The sequence below is a fragment of the Rhipicephalus microplus genome, chromosome X (genome assembly GCF_043290135.1).
Source record: "Rhipicephalus microplus isolate Deutch F79 chromosome X, USDA_Rmic, whole genome shotgun sequence".
Taxonomy (NCBI): Eukaryota; Metazoa; Arthropoda; class Arachnida; order Ixodida; family Ixodidae; genus Rhipicephalus; species Rhipicephalus microplus.
The window spans coordinates 286,103,952-286,119,022 of record NC_134710.1 but is presented as its reverse complement, the minus strand read 5'-3'; the positions used below and the strand labels follow the sequence as shown (position 1 = coordinate 286,119,022).

The window sequence follows — 15,071 nt, the reverse complement described above, 5'->3', positions numbered from 1 at the left end:
CTTCTGATAAATGAGTACCTGTTTCACTTATTATTGCTTCACGGAAAGAATTCCGTGGTTTAACAGCTAACCAAGGCTTGTCCTGCGATTGCAGCAACTACCATGGAAAGCATGCCTTGGCGATGCGCCACGCTTCGGCGGAACTGCCCGACAAGCAGTGGCACGGTGTGTTCATTTCTCTTCGTATTGCCGGCGCGGGCGTCTCGTGACAGGAGTTGAGGACAGGAGTTGAGGCACGTGCAGGCTAGCGATATTCGCCGGCCAGCGACAGGAGGGCATGGGAGAGAACCATCCTACACAGTGCATGTTTTTGTTCCCTTTCACCTTCTCTTGTGGCGCATGTCGGTTACTATTACGTCGCACGTGCAAGCAGGAAGAGGTGAAAGTCGACGTAGGCTGAAATGCAAGGTCAAATGCGTGCGTGAAGTCATTTTCTGGTGTTCGAACACGGAAGAGCAGAACTGTAGGTAGCTCTAAAACAGGGCCGTCAAAGTCACCTCGACCAGTGGGCCGCAGTCCTGAAATTTATCCCCGCACGACCAGCGACAGTGAATAAGGTTGAAGAGGAGGGAAGAGGTTGTCAAAACAATATGCCCTCTAAAGCTGCAATTTAAAGAAAACCTTTCACATATCTCAGATATAAATCCTTCTTGCAAGGGGTTGTTGTCAGAGTTTGAGAAACATATGGATATGTTCTTAAAATTGACTAAAATCTGAACGCCAATGGTGAAATATAGAGTTCTTGTTCCATGGTTATGTTTCAACACTGACCGCATAGGGTGCCTCACAAAAGTGCTCGAGACCAGTCTCAACCCTATAGCTTATTCTAACAAAGCTCTATTGATCACAATACGCGAGCAAATAATGGAAGCACCATGTAACAAATGAACAAACCTTTTATTCCTTGTGAAGCGGAGGCCCGATTGCGTAACATCCATGGGCCGCAAGCTTCCCGCAGGATGCGCGTTTTATTGACACTCACAAGGACATGTAGGCGGCGCGAAGAGGGTTTCAACATAGCGAGACGAGAGGTGATGGAGGCTAACCGAAAGTGTCCGCGACTCGAGAATCAGGCGGCTGTCGGACCTCTGGTATGTCCAACAGCTATCATTGACCTTGGCAACAAAACACAGAGGTGTATTGTCAAAGCGAAGGCAGCGTTTCACTGTGGTAACGTCGTGTGTTGTGGAATACGGGAAACGACAAGTGCAGCCGTCCATGACAAGTCCCTCTGCCTGCAAGCAAGCGCAGTGAAAGCGCCCGCCGAATACCATAAAAGTTAAAGTTTGGAGCGCAACCGGTGCCGTAAAGTTCAGTATTTCTTATTAAGTTTTGCAAACTTTGTACGATATGCAAGAATATAGAGCTATAAGAGTGGCAGCGCTAGTGTAAACAAAGCGCCACACATGCGTTTATGGCGAGATGTACGGTTCTCCGCGCCGGCTTAGCCGCGAAACGATTGTTCAAATTACTCGAGAGACACGGACTCGGGGAAACAAGGGTGATTTAGGAGACAGGAACACTACACATGCGATTGCTCTTCGCTCGTAGCCCGTTTTTCGCCATGACTCAACACGACTACGACGCGCCCGCACCAACGTTTATCATCACAGTCTTGCGGCATCCGAAAAACTCCGCGCTGTGGCGCTCGCTTACGTGGAAAGTGTGAATACCCTTGCTTCAAACTGAGAGACATCGAATTAGATATCCTATCTACTCTAAAACGAGAGACATGGAATTAGATATCCTATATATACTCCAAGTCAGGTACCGCTTAAGGTGTTGAATACAGCTAGGAAACCGGATATTTTTCGTCGGCTTTCCTAAATATTTTGATCATTTATGCAGGACCTGATTAAGAGTGTACAAAAGATGAGAATCTACACGACACCGTTTTTTCAACAATACACGTTATTTTCGTAGAAATAAAATCACAAAAAGAACTACAGAAGTGAAAAATAAATGCGCTTTAAGCGCATGCAGGTTTCCTTAACGTCCACCGTGGGAAGGGGGTGCTTAGATTCCATGCCTGAAGGCGCTCGCGAGAGCAGCGTTGTTCCGTGCCACCTGCCTAGCCCCGTACCGCTCCATCTCTTTGAAGATGCGTTATGGCTGGTGGGTCAGGTGCGGAGGAATTCGACAGCACCGCCGGCCAACAACGCGATCCCGTGCGTGGTTGTCAGTCAGATGCGGCGCGTCTTCCTGCTGGATTCAGGAGCACTGGGGGCTGCTGACAAGAGGTCTCGAGTCTCCGTCCTCCTTGTTCTCCTCTCTCAGCTTCTGCAAGTGTAGCCTTGTCTCATAACCGAAGTGGCCCATGGTTGTGGAATACACAACGCAAGAGCGAATGGCATCTCGTTCCTTCCTCTTTCAACGTACCACATGAGCACAATTTGCACTTCCATTTGGGTAGCAGAAAACTATAGCTGTTTGCGTTCCTCAGAAGTGCTATATTCACTTTATCCGGAATGCTCCCTCTCAATTGATACCTCCATTTTTTCAGAAGCGTGTCCGTCGTTAAGGTTTACTTTTCTTGTTGTGTTTGTGCGTGGCCTTATAATGACGCGTCAGTGACGAACACAAATAACTGGATCTTGGATTGCGTGGCGTTAATAGTTTTGCTAGCACTTCATATAGGAAGTGTGCAGATATGCGTTACGGCGGGCTATGTTCAGCGGCCATGGCAGCTTTACAAGAGAATGAAATCATTGGAAAGTGGTCCGAAAGAAACCCTCCACCAACGATGCAGTAGGAACTAAAGGAAAACGTCTACCTTTCCAGTATTTTTTATGTCTTGAATATAAAAGAGTAAATACTGAGCGAGGTCCAACATGGTCAAGGAAGACAAGAAATGATTTAGGAAAACCTTATATACACAAGAAACATACGGAGTGTATCGAATAAAAGTTTGAGAGCACCGGACATTCATTGATTTCTTACGTGGGCTTTTTCGCTGGGTTTTCGTTGAAGTTAGTTCCATTTTAATGCATCTGCCGTACGAAAAATGACCATTTCGCCTAAATGTGGTTTTTCACATCTAGGTGTGCTCTTTCATATCTAGGTATATTCGTGACTCTCATCGCAATGGCCTCGTGCCACCCATTAGCGTCGTCCTTAATTCTCCATACTCATGAAACCAGTGCCACTTGATGCAGAAGCTGTGTTTGCTCCTTGCCTTCAGGGTAGCCACCTTTGCGTTTGCGCTATTCTAGTGGCGTATCATAGACAAGCCCAAGTTGCCTTGACGCGCATAATTTACCATGTACCAACCTAGTGGGCAAGGAGAGGCGCGCGAAAAATGTGACGATTACTGGAGCGCTAAAGTGAGAGGGTGAGAGCGAGAGAAAATTTATGCCCCAGATAATGCAGATATTCTAGTGTCTAGTCTTCACAAGGCACAATGAGTGCTCAGTAGAGTGAACCCGACTTCACAGTGCTATCAGAGCTTCTCTTACAATGAATAGGTAACAACACCACTATATTCTAGTGGGTGTATCGGAGTGCAACAATTTTATTATTTCGATGTTTTTATACCAGCAGACCATAGCAAGATCTGAGGAGGGAAGCTCCTCTTAGTCTCACATCGTCCCGCGCAAGGCATGACAGGCAGTGTCACCCGAACATTATGATAGAAGGCGCTGTCTCATAGAAGTTCGCATCTAGTTCGTGTTTCACGACGTATTACGGCTAAGTGGCGTTAGCCGCCACCCGATCTAAAGGGTACAGCCATATTCGTCCATCCGTCCATCCGTCCGTCCATCCATCCATCCATCCATGCATGCATCCATCGATCCATCCATCTATCCATCCATCCATACATCCACCCATCCACCTACAGAGTGAGGATATTATACATGGCGCTGTGCGGCTACTGTCTAATTCGGTGCTGCGCGGGCTTTGCTTGGATGTGCGGGGAACGAGTGTCTCTCCGAGTCTTCTGGATCGTTGCTGTACGTGTCGGATCGTTGGTGGGGCATGGACAAAGCGGAGCGGCAGGTGCAGAGGGCCGTGGTGGCTCGTGCTCATTGCCAAACAGACAGACAGACAGGCAGACGGACGGACAGATGAACAGACAGACAGACAGACAGACAGACAGACAGACAGACAGACAGACAGACAGACAGACAGACAGACAGACAGACAGACAGACAGACAGACAGAGGCATGGAGGGATGTATGCTCAGACGAACGGATGCACGGACAGACGGATTCTTTGCTGCATTCACCATTCAATCCGTGAATACAGTGTGAATTTATTTTTTTGTATTGTTGCCTATAGTGAAGAGGTGACGACGCTAGGGATTGTTATGTCAGTGCTTGCGGTGTTGGTTGACATAATATGCAGTTGGTAAAGAAATTGTATTGCTTTCTGTGCACTTTTTAGAATCGAGGCCAGTCTATGTCTAAGTGTGACTACGGAACTATGAAGGTAAAAAAAAAAAGCACTGCTTTCCACAAACGCCAGCCTAAGCCTAATGACACAAAACGTTTCGTATGCTCGCATTACCATGTCATCCGGAATAGCAATTTACTTACTACGAAACATTGTCTGTCACTGCGACACAGTCTATTTTTTTAAAAGGGACCCTCGACACATATTAGCGTGCAGTTTTCATCACTTCTCGAACTGTCGAATGCACCGATATTGTACCACGTATGGTAATACCAAAAAAAAGCTGTTATAATTTTATTTCTGTGAAGAAACCACGCTGTTTTCAGAGTGGAATGACATATACAGCGGCTAGAGAATCCATGCCCCAGATAATGTAGATCGTTTACGCGACCAGTCACATGTGATTGTTTTAACACGCTATTGAGTGGTACTTATACTTTCTCACATACAATACGTTTTTTGTTTTAAATATAAGATCTTGAAAACAATTCTGAAACGATGCTATAGAGACGCTGTGCAACTGCCACCTCGAGGCATTTCACTCTCCCACTGACCTCAAAGGCCGTTTCCAATCACCGCGTATGTCTGATAGATAACACCCACGCTTCGATTGGAAACAGCCTTCGACGTCAGCGGTAGAATAAAATGCAAAAGAGAACGTTTCATAGCTCCACCTGCTCGAGTTTTAAACTTTAAACACTAATAACCTCAGTTTTACAGCACAAATTTTCATAAATGTTCTTGCATTCATCTCGGGATTAACTACTACACGCATTTCAGCGCTAAATAACGTTGCCTTAAAATTGTAGCAGGGCTCGAATAAGCGAAGTATGCTTGTGAAGCAGATGTCTATTTATATACGGTATGGCATCGGAACTCCATTCACTTTATTCGCTTCGAACGTCTGTAGGCGACCTCCCACTAACAGTGGAAACCTGAAATATTTGCAGATGACATGAGCAGGTGCGGTGCGTACAGTATTTGTTCCTTCTATTCTCTGCACTCTCCCTGATTTTACATTTACACTAATTATTTCTAATTAGTCTAACCAACAACCTACTTCTTCGCTTCTGTGATATCCGACTTCTCTCTTCATTTAAGATAATAATCAGCCACATATCCCTTCCCTTCAATTATCCAGCTTAGTAACTTTGGCAAATTTTCTGAGAACCGCTATATAGATGATTTTCTAGCCGCAGCGAGAAGGCTTTTCGGGAGTGCGAGTGTGCAACATCGCTGCAAAAGCATTGCGAAAATACTTGTCTCACCTTCCCATTCAGGATGGCGATGCAGCTGGTGTAGGCACTGGCAGTGCTCTGGAACGGATTCTGGAACTGGGTGGGTGCTCCCACGCATCGCCATGCCGGTCACGACCCACTGGAAAGTCTGCAGTAGCATGTCGAGAACAGTGTAGAAGAGCTGTCGGGTCCAGTTGAGCACGTAACAGTAGCAGCTGAAGCTCGGGTCCGCTTGTTGTTGGGGCTGAGTCTAAGGCCACGGTGTATTTGTGGTAGAAATCTGCGCGGAAACGATCGATGATCTGTCTTGAAGGACTTTGTGGTTTTAATATGTTTTAACTGAATGCACCAACAGATCCCATCACTGTGCTGAAATGACGTGGCAACAGCTGTCACGCAAACACGCACGTTGACAACCTTATGCTGCTTGCACCCAAGTATCACGCGCAGAATGAAGACGCCTAAAACAATGCTGCATCGCATGGTTTAATGCTCACGAATTTATTAGTTTCTGCGTCATTATGGCACAGTTCAGATAATGAAGGGGCTCCTCAGCGTAGTTAGGGCCTTTTAAAACCACCTCAGAGGACATCTAGGCCCTAATATATGCACTATAATACATGAACCCAAACTGGTTCGCTGCTCATCGCGATTATTTTAGTATTGAACCATGAGGCATAATTGTTCTGGTAGTGCAGCTTCAACGAAAAAAAAATCCTTAGCGCAAGTTACCGACTATCCAAGCAGTGATATCATGCTTAGAATTTAAGGGGTGCACTCAGTATGGGTTCCTTTCTGCAGGCACCACTTACATCAAAAGATAAATCCTGTGTTCTATGCTCTCCTTCTGTCTTTCGCGAGTAAAAGAGGCCTCGTGTCTGATGTTCTGCCCTGGTAATCAGACACTCTTTGCTTGAGCTGCACCTACTCAACCATAGCATGTCATACTCATTGTAGCGCTTAAAAGCGAAAGACTGCACCACACTTGTAAGGCATCAAGTTATGTTATGGAAGACAAGACATCTTGCAAGACATACCTAGCGGCAGTGAAAAGAAACACGCATTGATTTACCTTGACATACTCAGCGAATTGCATTGGAAGTAAGCACGTTAGGCTATCGGTATCCTATGCACTACACTTTGAGCACATGCGACGAATCTGGTCGTGCACTTTACACTCCTTCTTTTGACTTTGCGCCAGTTTCATTCACCTGGACGCCGTCCAGCCACTAAGAACATGCAAGTTCGCGCCTGATATCTGCTGACCTATATGTAGAGAGGCTGGATGCTTTAAGCGGTGCTCGCGGTGCGGTGAACCTTTTGTTAAACTGAATCGCGCTGGATTCATAATGACTGTTATCAAGGTGGAATCCCTGAAAACTATAGCGTGGAATCCCTGCAAACTATATTTCAACAGTCACACGAAAATTAGTAATTAAATAGTTTTAAAGTAGTGAGCACGTTTGTCCTCACGTTGGTGTAGCGGTTACGGTGATCAGCTACTGACCCAAAGGTGGCGGGATCGGCCCCGACCACGGCGGGTGCATTTCGATACAGGCATAATGATAGAGGCCTGTGTAATGTGCGATGTCAGAGCAGGTTAAAAGGTACCGGATGGTCAAAACATCCCATGAACTCCATTAAGGCGTTCTTATAATTGTATAGTGGTTGTGGGACGTAAACAACCCAGATATCTTTTTTATTATTTGGCAGCACCTTTTTTCGTGCAATAGTTTTACTACGTAGATGATTTGGCGAAAAAAAATGGCACCCTCGCTATTGCAGACGTACAACCACTCCATGGAAGAGTTGTGTTCAGTCACTTCTGCCGCACGAAACAGTGACTATGCAGTATGCAGTTCGCGCTCTTACCACCTTGTCAGTGTCTCGTCCTGTTTTGAGATAAGCTTTACCTTAGTAACTATAAGCCCAAAGAACGTGGGAGATGGAACGCTTCCTTGTTCCTATTCAGTTTTCTTTCTTTCCTTCTGGTGTTCCATCTCTGTCAAGTTTCCGTTTTTTCTGTGCTCTTCGTTTATTTCCATTTATTTATATTTCCCTACCCAGTGCCTGTCTTCCTTTCTCTTTATTTCTTGCCAGCTGCTTTTTAAATTTTCATACAGGAATTTTGTGTTCGTGCTTCCACAGCTATAACCGCAATGTGATTGATCGGTTGATATGTGGGGTTCAACGCCCCAAAACCACCATATGATCTTTATAGATGCCGTAGTGGAGGGCTCCGGAAATTCTGATCACCTGGGGTTCTTTAACGTGCACCCAAATCTGAGCAAACGTGCCTAAATTTCCACCTCCATCGGAAATGCAGCCGCCGCAGCCGGGATTCAATCCCGCGACCTGCGGGTCAGCAGCCGAGTACCTTAGCCAATAGACCATCGCAGCGGAGCGAAAACCGCAATGTGAGCACTTTAGATCACCATCAAGGCCCTCGAAGAACAGGAGGGATAAGACTTCTATATGCTACAGTTGCCACAGCTATATGTATTTTTGAATGCGTTAAAAAAATCATCAAAGCACTTGAAGAGCTAATGGACACAGGAAATTCTTCTTGTTACGAGCACGCACAGTATATGCAACAGCTATGCATGTTATATATATGTGCTCTTAACTGTTTAACGCCAAGTGACAATGACAGTATACTACAGCCTGGCCCCTTAAAGTGCTCTCAACAAAGCTTTAAATTCAGTGAGATGGTGCATAGCTGATGAAACTTTTGGGCGCAAAAAAAAAAAAAAACATTCACATAAGCGCCCAAGAAAGGTCATCGGTCAAACCTGTCGTGGTGCCATACGTTCATAAGGTTGCGCACGACGTGAAAAAAATTGGCAAAACTGTCATAAGGTGCCAGTGGTGTGGCACGATCTAAAGAAGCTGGCCCAGTTGCGCCCGTGTCTTTCTCGTGGTATAGAAGAAAAAAACGTTGTCAGACATAAATCACCAGGCCTGCACGGAACGCTCAGCACCGTCCCAGCGATAGAGCACGGACAGCGGCTTTTCAGAGCCTTTTCTAAACACACTGCGTGTAAATACTAGAAGTACACTTGCTGGTTACCCACTACACCATAAATAATGAGAATTTTTGTGTAGTAGGCTGGCATTCACTAAGCTATCTATCGTCATTCTTCGGAGAAGGATGATATCCGCTAAACACGTGCGACGAAGTTTGTGCGAATTTTGTGTTGCATTCAATGGCTCATTACGATGAAGAATTACGCCGGAAGTGGGTATGCGCCACAGATATTATGTGATGAACAATTGTTTCTGATGTGCTTGAGCATTGGACGACCCAATAGTTACGCGATTCGCATTGTGTGGCGCCTGGTTGTTCCTTGCTGTTATAAAACGCTTTATTACCCACAATACCACAATTACTTTCCCGACATCAAACCTGCCTAAGCAAGTTGGCGAACGAGTCCCAAGCACCGGCGTGGCTCAGCGGTAGAATAGTGGGCTGGCACGCAGTGAACCCGGGTTTCTATCCCGCTATGTCTCCACGTGTCTGGTATTTTTATTTCAGATTTTTTTTCTTATTTCTTGCGATAGTGGTTACGCACACCGGCGGCGGCGGACAACTACGGCGCCACACGCGACACGCGTTGTGATCTCATAACAGCTTTCGCTGTAAAATCATGGTGGGAAGTTCGTTATTGCTGCACGGGGATTCTCTATGAAATTTTGTTGACCTGCGGTGTGGCATATATAGGAAAGATGGGTCAATGCATTGATGATCGGATGGTGGATCATTCGCACTTGAGAATGGGGGTACTAACTTGGCAGAGCATTGAGCAAGTTGTGGGGTGCGGAGCCGAAACTGTGAAATGAAGATTGTGAGTAGATGTAAGATTAATTTTTCAGGGGAGTTGCTTGAAGCGTATCATATTGAGAAGCGAGGGGGCATGTGTGTCAGTGACACATTGAAGAAGATTTGGAAGGTGGAGGCTGAATACCGTAATAATTGTTTGTAAGTGAAAAAGTGTTGGACTATATATAAGCAAATGACTGCGTGCGCATGCGTACTTTTCTTGATAGATTTGCGGGTAATGCCTCAAATAAAGATACATGAATGTAGCACCCGTTCTATCCTCTCCTTTTGTGAATGTGCGTTTTTTGCGCTCAAATTTCCCGTCAAATCAAGTGCTTCGCCCTTAAAAATTAAGAATGCCAGCTGATGCACCGGTGCCATTCCGGCAACTATAATACCATTCACACCTGCGACAAGCGAGCAAAGTTGACTTCCGGTGACGGATGTTTGCAGTTTTGTGTGCACATTTGTTTGCATACGGTTCGCATCGCCACATTTCTGTAGTTTAGCTGACGTCACTTTTTTACGCGGGCGATTGGTTTAGTGGTTTGCCACTGCAATCCCTGCACTGAAAAATCGAGCAGCATGCGAATGAGTGGAGGCTGTCACTTTAGACCAACGCGTCCTTTTGCGACCAGTCGCATTGAAAATAACTTGGTCGTGTGACCGGTACAAGTCACAGGTGTGAATTAATCTTCATTCTGTAGTGTATACAATGCATCAGAGTGTCCAGGGACACATTCCGAGACGATCGCTTTCGATGAAACTGTCATTTCAACGTGACTTCGAGAGAGATGCTCAAATTTTGCCAGTCTCCATGCAAACAACTGCTTAGCTAACGGGGCGATTTCGATGAAGCTTGTTTACTGCTCAGATGTAGTGGATGCGCATTTGTGTGCGAGACTAACTCGAGGATAACGTCCCAACGGCTGTATTTTAATCTTTCACAGTGCGTCAGAAACATCCTTTATAAGTTCGTCCTTACCGGTGTTGCAGCCACTCGAAGGAAGGCGCTTTGTCCAGACCAACGAAGGAGATGGCGTCGGCGACCAAGTAGCCTTTCTTGCGCCACTTCTTGTACACCAAGTTGAGCTGCGTGCGTGCTTGAGCCGTGCTAGGCGGACTCTAGGTCAACAGCAGGCCTGGGGTGATGCCAGCGGTGCCGGTGCGTTGAGGCTTCGGTCCCTGGGCGTGTTGCACACATCATCGATCAAGGCGTAGCCGAGACAGTACAAAGCAGTGATAAAACTGAGCCCCGACTTATTGAGGACATAGTATTACCAAACAACCTTTGGCTAAGTTAGACAGGAAAACTAGTGTGAAAGTCATTGATATGACACTACGAAGTTTGTGGATTAGGACAAGCAAGCGAAGAAATCAAGTTCTACAGCGCTACGTTATGCGGCGGAAGAAAGTAGGTTTGACTGTGGAATTTCACACCAAACCTAGTTTTATTCATTAGGCATCTGAAATTGCCTGAATTTTGATCTTACCCTAACTAAGAGCCCTGAATAAGAGCAATCAAATGAACGAAAGAGACATACCAAGGAGAAAGTGGCAGGTTATGCCACCTCAGAATTTCAGCGCTTAATGTTCTCGAATAACGAGCGAAAGAAAAAATTTGAGGGCTCAAACAAATGAAGATGTAGGAAGAAGTTTAGAACACTTGAGTATCAACAATTCCCAAAGTTGATACATATAGACTAGTTAGGTGCACAACATAAGTGGTATTAGAAGTATTAGAAGAAATGACGTAAGCAGATATTTGCGTATGATATGTGTGTGTGTGCAAATGGGAATTCATCCAGATGGATCAAAGAATGCACGTTAACCACAGACTGTGACTCCGTGTTGCGTGTGCACGAGGGTGTGTAAAAGAGAAGCCCCCCCTCTCCCTGATTACAAGAGAAGGGGTGCAAAAATCTGCTCTTCGCTTTGACTCTGTTATGGTTGCGCAGGTTTTTCGATGATAATGGCGGCGGGAGGTCAGGGATGTTCCATACCGAGGACAGCTTGCTTACCATCTTTGTATAAAGACAGCGGGATACTAAAGAAAGCTCATCGGGAGAAGCTCATCATGGGTTAGTTTTATTTATTTTTCCATTGTCAATCATGTGGTACTTTGGACACAACCAATAAAGAGGTGGGTGGGGCGCTGCGATGAAAAGTTGCGCTTAATGAGGAACCATGTGCGTGCCTCTGACTACATGGAGACAGCAGGTGCTTATAAGCAGTTGCTTTGACGAGGCCACACTGCACTGCTGGGTTCGGCAGGATACTCTGGGCTGGAATATAGGGGGTAGGTGCACGGCTGCTACATATACGCATCTATTGCGCACAACGTTTTATCGCATCTCAATGTAGGCTCAAACGAAAATAAATAGAATTGGCAAAAGAAATGCAAATAAAAGTTATTCCACCATACACATCGAGGCAAGATAAATTGCTCAAATCTTTCGAGGAATGAGGTCTCGGGCTTCCCCTAGTTATTCGGGAAAATTATTATTTCGCAAATTTGACAGAACGCTCATGCCAGGCTATTCGGTCAGAATTCATGAACCATTAGTGTAGTGCTTCACAAAAGAGTCAGAGAAGCGCTGTCTGCTCGTCCTTTTTTATTCCAGTCGTGGTGCGCAAGGCCATGTGTATTTGACGGGACGCTATACTCGAAGCACTTACATTTATGTTGATATCAAGCCATGCCGTGGGACGCGTCAACTCAACCCGATTATGATGAAGCCACGCTTCTACGGTTCTATTACATAGTTAATGTATATTGGGAGTCAGCTTCAATATTGCACCAATCAACTGTGATCACTCAAAAAAAAAAGACCATGGTCTCTGCGTCTTCCAATATAAGATCATAAACAAGATGCAGTTAGACATGAACTTAGCTTGTGCTAGCGCGGCGCATATGAAAAAGAGAAAGACGACAGAGACATCTATAAAGGTAGGCGCTAATCTTTCTAGACGCCTCTGTCGTCTTTAGTCTTTTCTTTTCATATGTGCTGTGCTAACACAAGCTAAGTTTAGGATAACCGACTCGCCCGGGCCACAATACAATGCAGTAGGCTTGTCGGAGAAACGTGTGTCGAACAAAAACCTTGTATGGCTCTCCTTCGTCGTAGACCAGTGTTCTAGATTGACGGGTAGTCGAAGAGAGCCTGGAGCAGAACACGTTACACTCTTGGTAACAGAAAAAAACGGAGATCTTCTCACCAGCTGCGTTGGCCCAGCGAACGACCGGAAAATCCATGCCACGAGGCTTTCACTGCGCGTGCACGTTGGCGACGATGACGAGGGCGATTATGCTCCTGAAATCATTGGCCCTTACTCACTCTGGGAGATAGTCTGAAATATTTAATTCCTATAAGTCGTTACAGTGCGAATTAGAATATGTGTTTCATTGTTATTCCTCACCATGCATCGTCGTCTTCTTATAGTAGTGATCCGCAAGCGCACCACGGTGAGCAAAATGCTTTCATTTAGACTCACTTCTATTGACGTAACTGATGTAAACATAGCGCTCAACAAAACACGTACACTTTCATCGCTATTGAATTTAATAATTTCCAAAGTGGACTTGGTGCTAGCCGTGTTCGGCGAGTTCTGCCGGGCGTGATAACAGACACCACGTGGGCTAGACCATGCAGACAAGTTACTATGAGTAAAGTGATATCAACGTATCTGAAGAACGATGACATGAGCTAATTCTGGTACTGCGAAACACGCGTTTTGATGACCACGGGACGGGCCTTTAAAACCAGGCTGTTGCAAACGGTGGCAAGCGGTACAAACAATAAGACTCCGCGCGTTTTCCGAGCGAAAGCAACGTTACATGAAACAGAAGAGCATGGTGAAATTTTACTATGCACTTTGCTGCGTTAAAATTACGCCATCATGTAACTCCTCAAGGAAATTATGCACAATTTATTTTTACTGGTGCGGCTGCACAATGAAAATAGACTTTTGAATTTTTTGATGTCGTAACTGTGTTGCAATCTCACATTTTTTAACCATGTCGAATACTGACAAAGAATACATGCTTGTCTTCTGAAGCTAATATCAATAACTTGTACCTTGACCAATTTTGCTAAAGTTATATAGGCAGAGCAGTTCGACAAAATTGTCAAGAAAACTTTTCTAGTGTACTAGACAACATCACTAACACAATAGGTACAGGAAGACGCGTGTACTATGTCTGACTTCAAAACAAAAGTGTCACATAGACCTCGAGTAGGTTTGCAAACTGTTTATGGAAAACCAAACAGCTGTACGAGAAAATAAACGCCTTCATTTGCAACCATGGTACAGTTTGGTTATAGCGCCTTATAATAATACTATTAGTAGTCGTAGAGTGCCTGAGAGGAGCTCATAAACGTACCCGGCTCACTGTCATACCGTCAGTGACGGTACGGAAACGCGTAAAAATATTGTGCACAGAGCTAGCTTGACGCAAGCTGATGGCGTGTCTGGGCGTCCTAACTGTATGGACATGGATGTCACGTGACATAGTCATCTTAAATCATCACCTAGTCACATTATGCAAGTAAAGCTTCTTAAGACATGCAGTCTCACAGCTTGTAGTGGGCTAGTCCGGTACTTTTGAATTGTGAAAAGTAAACGTTTTGGTAGTGGATGCCGTCTATGTTCACTGACGTCAAAATGCGACCTGATTACGCTTTCCCGTTCATCTTGTAATCGTCGGATATTGGCGCCTGTCACGGGATTTTCCACTTCATGGTGCCAATACTGTTTTGGCGTGTAAACAGTTCTAGTATCCCAGAATGCAACCGCCGCACTGGCTTAGAAGGTAAGGTCTCGAACTGCTAATCTCTAAGAAGTGTGGCAGCTTCGGCTGTTTGGTATGACATGACGATAGTTACTTCACGAGAACAGAACGACGACACCGAGTCCTTCAGTTCTTCTTGTCTCTGTGTCGTCGTTCTCTTCTCGTACTATAACTATCATCATGCTAATCTCTGATGCATGGGTTCTGTTTCCGATCACTATACTTGAGCATTTCGATTGACGTTATATACAACACCGGTGAACTTATACGTATCTATAGATGCACGGTAAAGAACTACAGGTCATTGGAATCAATCCTGAGTTCCTACCCCCTACTGCATGCCTTATTATCACATCGTGGCTTTGGCTCGAAAAACTTCAGCACTCGTGAATTACTTGCCGAAATGCGTAAATATTCACATTTTTTTACAGAAATATGGCAAAAAGTTTCTACTAATATTGAGTTGAATGTCTCTGATATGTGTATTTCTTAGAAAAGGTACAAAATAAAAAGAAACAGTAGCATTCATTGATTTTACATTAAAATACCAGATCAAAACGACATGCTAAGGCTCCAGCGCATAAATGTTTTTTTTTGTAATGAACCAACGAAAAATTGTCATGCAGATAAATTAACAACGTGACATGTCAACAAGTCGAAATATGTACTAAACACCAATGAAATTGAATAAGATCAATGATTTATGTTATTTCATGCTGCATGTTGCGTCTTCGTTTTCCAAACACCTAAGCATTGTTTATGTAACATCTATGAAGGTTATTACACTGTATATGTTGAAAGAATGCTAAAATTAAGTAGGACAGATCT

General features: G+C 44.8%; 1 long non-coding RNA gene across 1 annotated transcript; it reads right to left on the bottom strand.

The window, feature by feature from the left end:
- Positions 1-878: 878 nt before the first annotated feature.
- LOC142777175 (uncharacterized) lies at positions 879-13,212 on the bottom strand. The gene is made up of 4 exons (XR_012887960.1): positions 12,671-13,212; positions 10,437-10,636; positions 5,662-5,911; positions 879-2,280 (listed from the first exon to the last, which is right to left on the bottom strand). It is a non-coding gene; the product is annotated as an uncharacterized LOC142777175 (long non-coding RNA).
- Positions 13,213-15,071: the final 1,859 nt, after the last annotated feature.